The sequence below is a fragment of the Panthera onca genome, chromosome C1 (assembly GCF_046562875.1).
Source record: "Panthera onca isolate mPanOnc1 chromosome C1, mPanOnc1 haplotype 2, whole genome shotgun sequence".
Lineage (NCBI taxonomy): Eukaryota > Metazoa > Chordata > Mammalia > Carnivora > Felidae > Panthera > Panthera onca.
The window spans coordinates 14,327,467-14,336,829 of record NC_138346.1 but is presented as its reverse complement, the minus strand read 5'-3'; the positions used below and the strand labels follow the sequence as shown (position 1 = coordinate 14,336,829).

Below are 9,363 nucleotides of genomic sequence, written 5' to 3'. Positions count from 1 at the left end.
AAGAACAACAACAACAAAAAATTACCCCCTATCTCCTTGCTGGAGATACTAATTTCAAGTAGAATAATGCCCCACATGGCTGAATGTAAACATCAAATAGGGGCTAAAGACATTTAAAAAAAACACTTCACATAGAAGAAATACACATGGCCAATGAACACATGAAAAAGAAATTTAGTCCTACTAATCAGAAAAGTGCAAACTTGGTAATGATTTATTTTTTTCACCTATCAAACTGTCAAACACCTGTGTCGATGATAATACTAAATGTTACCAAAAGCTAGATAAAGCAGGCACTCCAGTGACTACTGGACAGAATAAAGTAGGAGAACATTTCTGGGGAACACTCTGGGACCTATATCAGGATCTTCTGAAGGCAAAGGAATTTTGACCCAATATTTCACTACTAGAAACCTGTGACAGAGAACGCTGGCTGTCCCCAAATATCCATTCTCCATTTCTTTCTCTAAGAAAAAAAAATCAGCTAGGCTTATAGAATTAAAACTACCTTTCCCAGCCACAGCAATGTTATTACAGAAGAAAAAAAAAATAAGATATAAAACCTGAGATACGTTTTGTTTTGAAAGCCAAGATTTTAGCAACAATCTAATAGGTCAGACTATGAATAACATGTCTTTCTCTGTAATCTTCTATACTTTCCCCCAAAATGCCAGTTTCAAAACTAGAAAAAAAAAGTTATCAAAAAATGTCACTAAAAAACAGAGGTTTGGGGCACCTGGGTGGCTCAGTCGGTTAAGCGTCCGACTTCAGCTCAGGTCACGATCTCACACTCCGTGAGTTTGAGCCCCGCGTTGGGCTCTGGGCCGATGGCTCAGAGCCTGGAGCCTGCTTCCAATTCTATGTCTCCCTCTCTCTCTGCCCCTCCCCCGTTCATGCTCTGTCTCTCTCTGTCTCAAAAATAAATAAACGTTAAAAAAAATTAAAAAAAAATAAATAAATATTTATTTTAAAAATTATTGTTTCAAAGTTAATAGAATAGTGATCTCTTAATCACTATCAACTTAAACTTGGCATTCTAGATAGGGAGATACTCTGAATAAATGATGAGGAGGGGTTTCATGTTGCTTAGGGTCCACTCTATGAAGTCACGTTTAAAGAAGCACAGTCCAGGGGCACCTGGGTGGTTCAGTCAGTTAAACTTCCAACTCTTGACTTCAGTTCAGGTCATGATCTCAGGGTTTATGAGGGTTTATATCGGTCTCTGCTCCGACAGTGGGAAGCCTGCTTGGGACTCTCTATCTCCCTCTGTCTCTGCACCACCCCTCCCCCTGCTTGTGCTCGTTCACTCTCTCTCTCTCTCTCTCTCTCTCTCTCAAAATAAATAAATAAACATTTACAAAATAAATAAACAAAAATAAAGAAGCACAACCCAACAACCAATAGTAATGAAAAGGGAACTTTATTCTTAGCAGGTGCACCTCAAAGCACATCGAAAGGGTTAGAGGTCATAACCTGCCTCAGTCCCTTCTGCTTCTGTTGAGGAAGCTTCTGTCCCTTCCTAATTCTGTTGAGGAAACTCTCAAACACCATACTCTTACTCTCTTAACACCAACTCAAGCATCATTGTTTCACTCTTGCCAGAATTTCTTCCTTATGTGGCTAAATCTAATCTCCCTCCCAGCCATCAGGGTGTTCTCGTCCTTCATGATTAGAAGGTAGAACAGGTGCGGGAGGTGGGGAAGGGACCCGGCTAATAAAGGATTTTCTGGGGCAAACAGGGGAAGGTGGGGTACTGTAAACATTTAGGGCTAATGAGTTTTGTCCCAGGAACAGGCAACTCCACACCGCCAATGGGTTGTGATTGGACCCCTTTGATGGATTACAGATTAATTACATGGAGAGTATTAGTTAACCACTGTTCCTGACTTCATCGATACAAGCTGTGAATTTGGTCAAGTACTTCCATTTTTGAAAAACAAAATGTCGCAGGACAATACAGAAAACCTAGCCTTGAAGCTTTTTATGGAATAACAAAATTCTGACAACACCCACACCCAAATCACAGTTTCTAAGGAAGAAATGCAGAGCCCGCGAAATTACTGGACTGTCACCACATCATAAAAGAGTCAGCGACTTCGAATTCCAAAATCACTTTTTTTGAAGGTAGGAAGAGACCTATGCTATTAACCTGAAGTTATTAATAGTTTTCCACTGTTAAACGGTACCAAGAATTATGACTCATATAATAAAGATATCATTTCACTGACATTAATGGCACGCTCAGGGCTGTAAAAAGGCAATGTTCCCTTTAAAAAGAGAGTCAAGGGGCGCCTGGGTGGCTCAGTCGGTTGAGCGTCCGACTTCGGCTCAGGTCATCTCACAGTCTGTGAGTTTGAGCCCTGCGTGGGGCTCTGTGCTGACAGCTCAGAGCCTGGAGCCTGCTTCTGATTCTGTGTCTCCCTCTCTCTGCCCCTCCCCCGCTCATGCTCTGTCTCTGTCTCTGTCTCTGTCAAAAATAAAAATAAAACATTAAAAAAAATAAAAAGAGAGTCAAACTCTTGGCCCCAAATATTTGGTGTCTTTCAAACTTTTAGAGCACCTTATAATTCATTTGGTCTGATTGTATATGTAGTAATTATAAGTAGGTAAAAAAAAAAAAATCACGTTTCCACTGCACGAAGCACAACAAGACTAAGTGGGAAGAATAAGATCCTGAAAAACAACTAGATCTTTTTACTCTGTCCCCATGTTGCCACCGCAAGCTAAAATTTGACATTTCACTTAACAGTGACAAACTGTTTTTAATAAAATGGTCGCTACTGCCTCCGAGTGGCGGGTCGTTTTCAGAGTTTAAATTTCATTAATTTCAAGTCTTCCCAGCCTAACGGGAGAGAATTTTGAGACTGACAGCGTATCTATCGTTGCAAGCTTAAATTCTGAACGTGATATTGTAGTTGAAAGACACGAAGAGTATTGTCCTGTTTACAAAAGCGTACGAACAACTTGTTAAGTGTGTGAGGTTGGCTGGCTTTGTCCATAAAGTCTTTGCTTCCACAGGGAAGCAGAGGGCTCTCATCTCTCACTGTTTTCCATCCAGGTAATGCTCCTTGACATCCACGTTTTGCTGGTGGCACTTTCACCTCCAATCATGAGAAACACTGAGTCACCAGGTATATAGAACTCATCACTCACGAAATGCCTCTGTGGAGAGAAAAGCATTATTTTAAATCATTAATGCATCAAACTGGGATTTGTCTGTTGCCATTTCTAATGGTAGAGGGGTAGGGCAATTTAGTGCGTCAAAATAAAGCTTTGTTTCATGGTTCTGAGGACTGGTCTAAGCAAGTGACATGACAAGTAACCGTTCCTCCGAATTGCGCGTAATTGTTGAAATCAGCAGCCCACGATATAGTTTGCCCAAATCAAACCCTACATAATTAGTACATTGGATTTGGATTATATGGTGGATCAAAGGCAAGTCTGCCCTTTTTTCCACTCTGAAATGAACCAAATGCACACAGGAAAATAAATAATAATAGCAACTCAGTCTTCAAGGAAAATCGAAAACACTAAAAATGCAAATCATGGAGAGAACTGGGAACTTTGGGAAGAGCTGGCAAAACACAGATTTCTACCTGGCGATGAAACATCCATGAAAGAGCCAGTGACCATTAGTGTGGAACAAGAAGATCCCTGTGCATGGCTGGGCTGAGGATACAGACACCCCCTGGCAATCCACTTCACTCCATGGAGTGAAACAGGTAAGAATGGTAATAAATAAATGAAGCAGCCAATCCAGGTATTTAGGAGAAAAAAAAAAAAAGATCCAAAGAAAGCCCAACAAAAGTAATAAAGATAAAAGTAGAAATTAATACATTAGGAGACTAAAGACTGATAGAACCAAAAGAATGAATCCAAGGGCTTTTTTTTTCCCCCTTCTCCACCTCGTTTATTACCTTCATACCAGTCTACTCTTTCAGGGGTAAAGACTGACAGGCAGATCACCAACTCCAAGGCACCCCACAAAGCAGGTGGGTCACCCCAGAGGCAACCTTTACCCACTCAAAAATTTGTGTCCCATAAGCAGTGAGCATTCAGGCATCATCCGAAGTCATCATGTTTCCCTACTCATAAGTTTAAAGGATCCAACGGTTGTTTCTTTAAATACAAAATGAAATTTTAAAAATTGAGAAAAACGATTGTCTAAGCCGGGAGTTCTCAACGTGGGTGATTTTGGCCGTCCCCTTCCCTAGGGGACATTTGACCATGTCTGGAGATATTTTTGGTTGTCGCAACAGGGTAACAGCTGGTGTTACTGGTATCTGGCGGGTAGAGGTAGGGATGTTGCAAAACAGACTCCAATGCCAGGATAGGAAGGAGTAAAGCTGGAGGAGAAGGAGGAGGACCTTATGCTTGCCTGGGCCTCAACTACAACACCAGGACAGGCCCCACAACAGAGGCCTGTTTGGCCCAAAACATCAGTGGTGCCAAGGCTGATCAACCCTGGTCTGATCGAATCAGTGAAAGGGGTAGGAATTACATATGCATAAGGAGGATGCAAAAATGATCTGGCTCAAAGATATTTGACAAATTACGGAACACTCTGCTCAAATCTGAGCCAATAATTTTGAGAATCTGTATGTAACTAATGACTTTATCGGAAAGTGTGAATTGCCAAAAGACAGTGTAGACAGCACAGAGCTTCTAAGCAAATTATCATGGAAGAAATAGAGAAAGTTGCAAGAAAAGACAGTGAGAGAATGAAGGGAAATAATTCTATCAACATTTTAAGGAACAGATGGTCCCAATTTAGTTTAAATTGTTCCAGAGCATAGAGTAAGGAGAAAATCTTCCTTTTTTTTCTTTGTCTTTATTTTGAAAATCAGAGTTAACAAATAATACCCAAACCTGACAAAGAAAATGCATGGAAAAGACAATTATAGGGGAATCTCAATTATAATTATCAATCTAATAGAAGAAAATAGTAGCCAGAAGATTCTGTCAGGACTTTAAAGCAATAACACGTGATTTTAGGTGGGATTCATATTAGTGATGAAAGCTTCAATATTACAGAATCTAATATAATTTACCATTTTGAAATCTAACTTAGCGCTTTAATAAATCATGGAAAAATAATATGATCATCTTTATGATTTCTGAAAGGCAATTGTCAAAATTCACAATCTGAGAAAAAATTCAACATCTGTCCTTTAAAAAAAAAGAACATGTAGATATTTTCATATCATGATTTTACCTACCATAAAACTCCCTACAAGATACACATAGACACATTTGTATATAGTTATGTTCAGTTAATTATGAATGTATGTATTAAATATACGTTTTTCTCCTAATGTGAACATAAGGAAAAGAACGTCTCTTTCTCAAGATAGGCTATTCCAAACATCTCATAGCCTACGGTACAGAAATTATTTCTGTGGGCACATGACTCAAACGGAACCAAGCAAGTGCTCTCACCTACAATTGTAGGTTCCACTTGGAAAGAGGCTTTTTCTTCTGTGGAATGTCATTAGTAAGACCTTAGATTTGTGACTACAGAGCCTGACCGAAACTCTAGAGGTGTGCAGAATCCAATGGGATGTATTTATGAAAAATTGTTAGAGTTTTGGTCCTGCTAAATCAGAAGGATACGTAAAGAATTCAGAACAGAATCAAAGTTAATAGTTCACTGAACCCAATGAAATGTTGAAAGCATCTGGGCAGGGGTTTGTATCTCTAATCTCATTTCAGAATTAAGTAATGTATAATTTGAAGAGGGCTCTAAGGCCATCCCATTGGCACACATGGACTGGAAGTCTCTCTTGGTTTAAAGGTCATCAAAGAGGGCTCTGTTTGTCTGTCTGGGCGGTGAGAAACATACCTCCAACATGCTACGTCATCTTACGCCCTGACCAAGACTTCAGGTTATATACAACCTCATTAAATATGGAAAAAAAAGCAATCTGTACTCATTGGATATTTGAAGCATTGGTAATGCATAAGAGAATCTGAGTACTGAACAGATGAATCTAGTCACTCCAAAGTAAAAAGGCATTTGGGTAATTGATTTAGACTTGTGTTTTTAGGATGAAAGGAACAAGAGAAGTTGACTCTTGTTGTGAACAGTGTAAGAACACTTAGAAGAATTTATGATTCCCCAAATGTACAGTTTTAATGTACGTGATTTATCAGAATAGTATCTAAGAACTTGGGAAGGTTTGTTTGTTAATCAGACATTCGAAGGACTTCAAAGGAAATTAAATATATTAAATTTATTAACGCAGTTTAAATGTTTAAGGGGATTTTATTAGCTTATACAAGCGCTCTTAAAAGTGACTGCTGAAATTTGCTAGGTTTATAAATAGATGATAAGACTTGTAATTTAATTTGTAAAGCATAAAGAAGAATTGGGCTTCATAGAATATAGAATTTGTAACTTACTACAGTCAGTAATGTGACTAGGAAAGAATTTATAACTTATTAGAGTTATGAATTTTACTACAGTCACATTTTGATTTTGTTTTGCTGATTAGGGTCTCAGTAATCTTGTTTGAGTACAAACTCCCCCTCAGCCCTTAATGGGATCAAAACACTCCCCTTGCTGCAGAGAACACAAGCACCAGCCTGAAGGGCCCCCGGGGCCATTTGCTACAAGCCAGGAAGTCTGTCCAGGAGTAAAGTCAGTCAATGCAGAAGGCAGAACCCAGAGATGAAAACATGATGTGTTTAAACCCCTGTATCCCGCCATCGCCTGAAGTCTGACGGCCCTGAATTTTTGTGAGTCAATACCATTCTCCTTTATGCTTAAACATGAGTTCAGTTTTTCTCACTTGCAAATACAAGCTCAAGTGTCTGCAGCTCTGAGCGCCTCCCCTCTTGTGACCTTTTCTCTTCTCCCGGCTTTGACATTGACAGGTGAGGTTACGGCAACAAATACTTGACCTTGTGGGTCAGTTTTTCCGGACATAGGTAAACTGTTCAAGTTCATTTTTAACGTGACTAGAAAAGGATCAGGCAAGTTTCGCACTTTTAGCTTGTCAGTGGAGCTCCTGCAATTGGGAGGATAAAAAAGATAGGACACCCAGTAGGAAAATGGACTTGAATTCTACGCAATTCACAGAAGAAAAGTGACCCCTCACCGGCATCAGAGAAAGGCAAAGGTAAACAACCCTGAAATACTATTTTAACGCAGCGGATTGTCACAAGTTTCAGAACTTTGATAAAATCATTTGTTGGTGAGGATGTAGAAAAACACGAACTCTCGTGCACCGCTCATGGAACCATAGCCTGTGTGCTCATTTGGAGAGCAATTTGGCAGGATTTTGTAAAACTGAGCACACCATTACCCTCAGACACAGTTTTTCTACTCCTGAGTCTATATCCCCCAAATATTCTCTCTCAGATGCCCAAGAGACCATATAGCAGTGTGTTGACTACAGCGTTGGGGGTTCCAGAAGCTAGAAACCATGAATTTGTCCATCAAAAACTGTGAAAGTAGAGGGGCGCCTGGGTGGCTCATTCAGTTAAGCGTTCGACTTCAGCTCAGGTCATGATCTCACTGTTTGTAGGTTTGAGCCGCGCATCAGGCTCTGTACTGATGGCTCAGAGCCTGTAGTCTACTTCGGATTCTGTGTCTCCCTCTCTCTCTGCCCTTCCCCCACTCACGCTCTGTCTCTCTCTGTCCCTCAAAAATGAGTGAACGTTAAAGAAATGTGAAAGTAAAGTTAAGGAAAACGCGCCCCACACATACACTAGATAGCAGAACAAAGCATAGGGGAAGGAGGGAATCGGCTGTACATACGGCAACATGGACTGATCTCAAAACTATGGGCTGGCTGGAAAAAGAAAGTAAGAAACAGAATTGATTTGGGGCACAATACCTTTCAAGTACATTTTCTAAAACAGAAAGCAATACTATACGTTTGTCATGGACACACATATAAGGAAACTTACTGAAAGTCATTTGGGAAAGCATATAGTGAATCTACCAGAGGCAAGGAAAAGAATGAGACTGGGGACCAGGAGTGAAAAGACAGGAAAATAAAATAAAATAAAATAAAATAAAACAAAATAATAAAAGAGGGGGACTTCAGCAGAGAATGATGATGATTACGTGCCATGAAATTAGGAGCATGATTGGCTCGATTCTATGTATCTAATAGATCTTCATGATCATAATGTGGAATTGAAAGACGAGTGAACTGAAAGCCAATGGAAATGTTATTTCCCCCAAAGGAAATTTGGGCACATAAGCTCAACGGAATGGCCAGCAAGCATTACTATTTACCGTGGATGCTAACCGTGGAGTAAAATGGAAGTTTATGAAATAATATTTTGTGGCCATGACAGAGGGGAAATAGAACTCAGAATTACATAAAAAACTATGATTGCAGCTTCATAAAAAGGAGGAAAATGCACGAGAGCACAAGGAAACAAAAACAGTCGTGCAAAGAGGGGGATAAAGGAGTGAAATTCCCTATAATAAAAAAAAATCATTAAAATATTTTTAAAAATAAGACCTAACACAGTATGTGAACAGATACTAAAAGCAAGAATCCGGGGCGCCTGGCTGGCTCCGTCGGAAGACCACGCGACTCTTGATCTCAGCGAGGTCACGAGTTCAAACCCCATGTTGGGCGTAGAGATTCCTTAAATAAATTAAAACTTAAAAAAAAACCACACACACACACACACACACACACACACACACACACACATTAAAAGAAATAAAAACAAGAATCACATCACAATCGGCCTTCTTGGAAGCCAAATTGTTTGTTTTGACTTGCTTGCTTATTTGTTTTCAAAAGTGTGGTAGCTGGCCTTCTACCACAGGTCCCCAAGCAATCCCTTCAAGTATTGAAGGTCCCGATGCTGAGAAAGACCTCGGAAGGGATGGGAAGAAAGGCGACAACATGTTGACACCTGCTCTAGCTAGACGCGCTTACACGCATAGCCACAATGTCATTTTCTGTACCCTTCTGCGTATTTGAAATATTTCATAATCAAAAGCAAAAATAAATCAGCGTGATAAAAATGCAGATTGCTGAGCTCAGGAACCTGGCCTGGAGGAGCCACGCAGAAAACTCTGGTTCCTCTCTCCATCCATGCTTTTATTCCTCCTGGATCTCCGTGGCACCTTCCCGGGGGCCTCAGGCATACATCCTCTCTCACCTGTCACCCCCTCTCGCTCCCTGCCCTGCTCGTTGCCTTTTACCCGCCAATGGTCTTGCCCCGCTGCCATTGCTCAAATGGTCAAGCTCTTGCTGGAACCCTTGGCCATTTTCATCCTTCTCAGCGGATGGCGGAGCAGACCTATCCATCTGGGGTTGAAGCTCTGGGAGGAAGAACAGACAAGAAGCGGCACCAATGGCAGCAGGCACCCAGGAGCTGGGTCCTGGT

The 9,363-nt window shown here is 40.6% G+C and overlaps 1 non-coding gene across 1 annotated transcript; it reads right to left on the bottom strand.

Moving 5' to 3' along the window:
* Window positions 1-3,954: 3,954 nt before the first annotated feature.
* LOC132673914 (U12 minor spliceosomal RNA) lies at window positions 3,955-4,106 on the bottom strand. Its single transcript, XR_009608265.2, has one exon. It is a non-coding gene; the product is annotated as a U12 minor spliceosomal RNA (small nuclear RNA).
* Window positions 4,107-9,363: the final 5,257 nt, after the last annotated feature.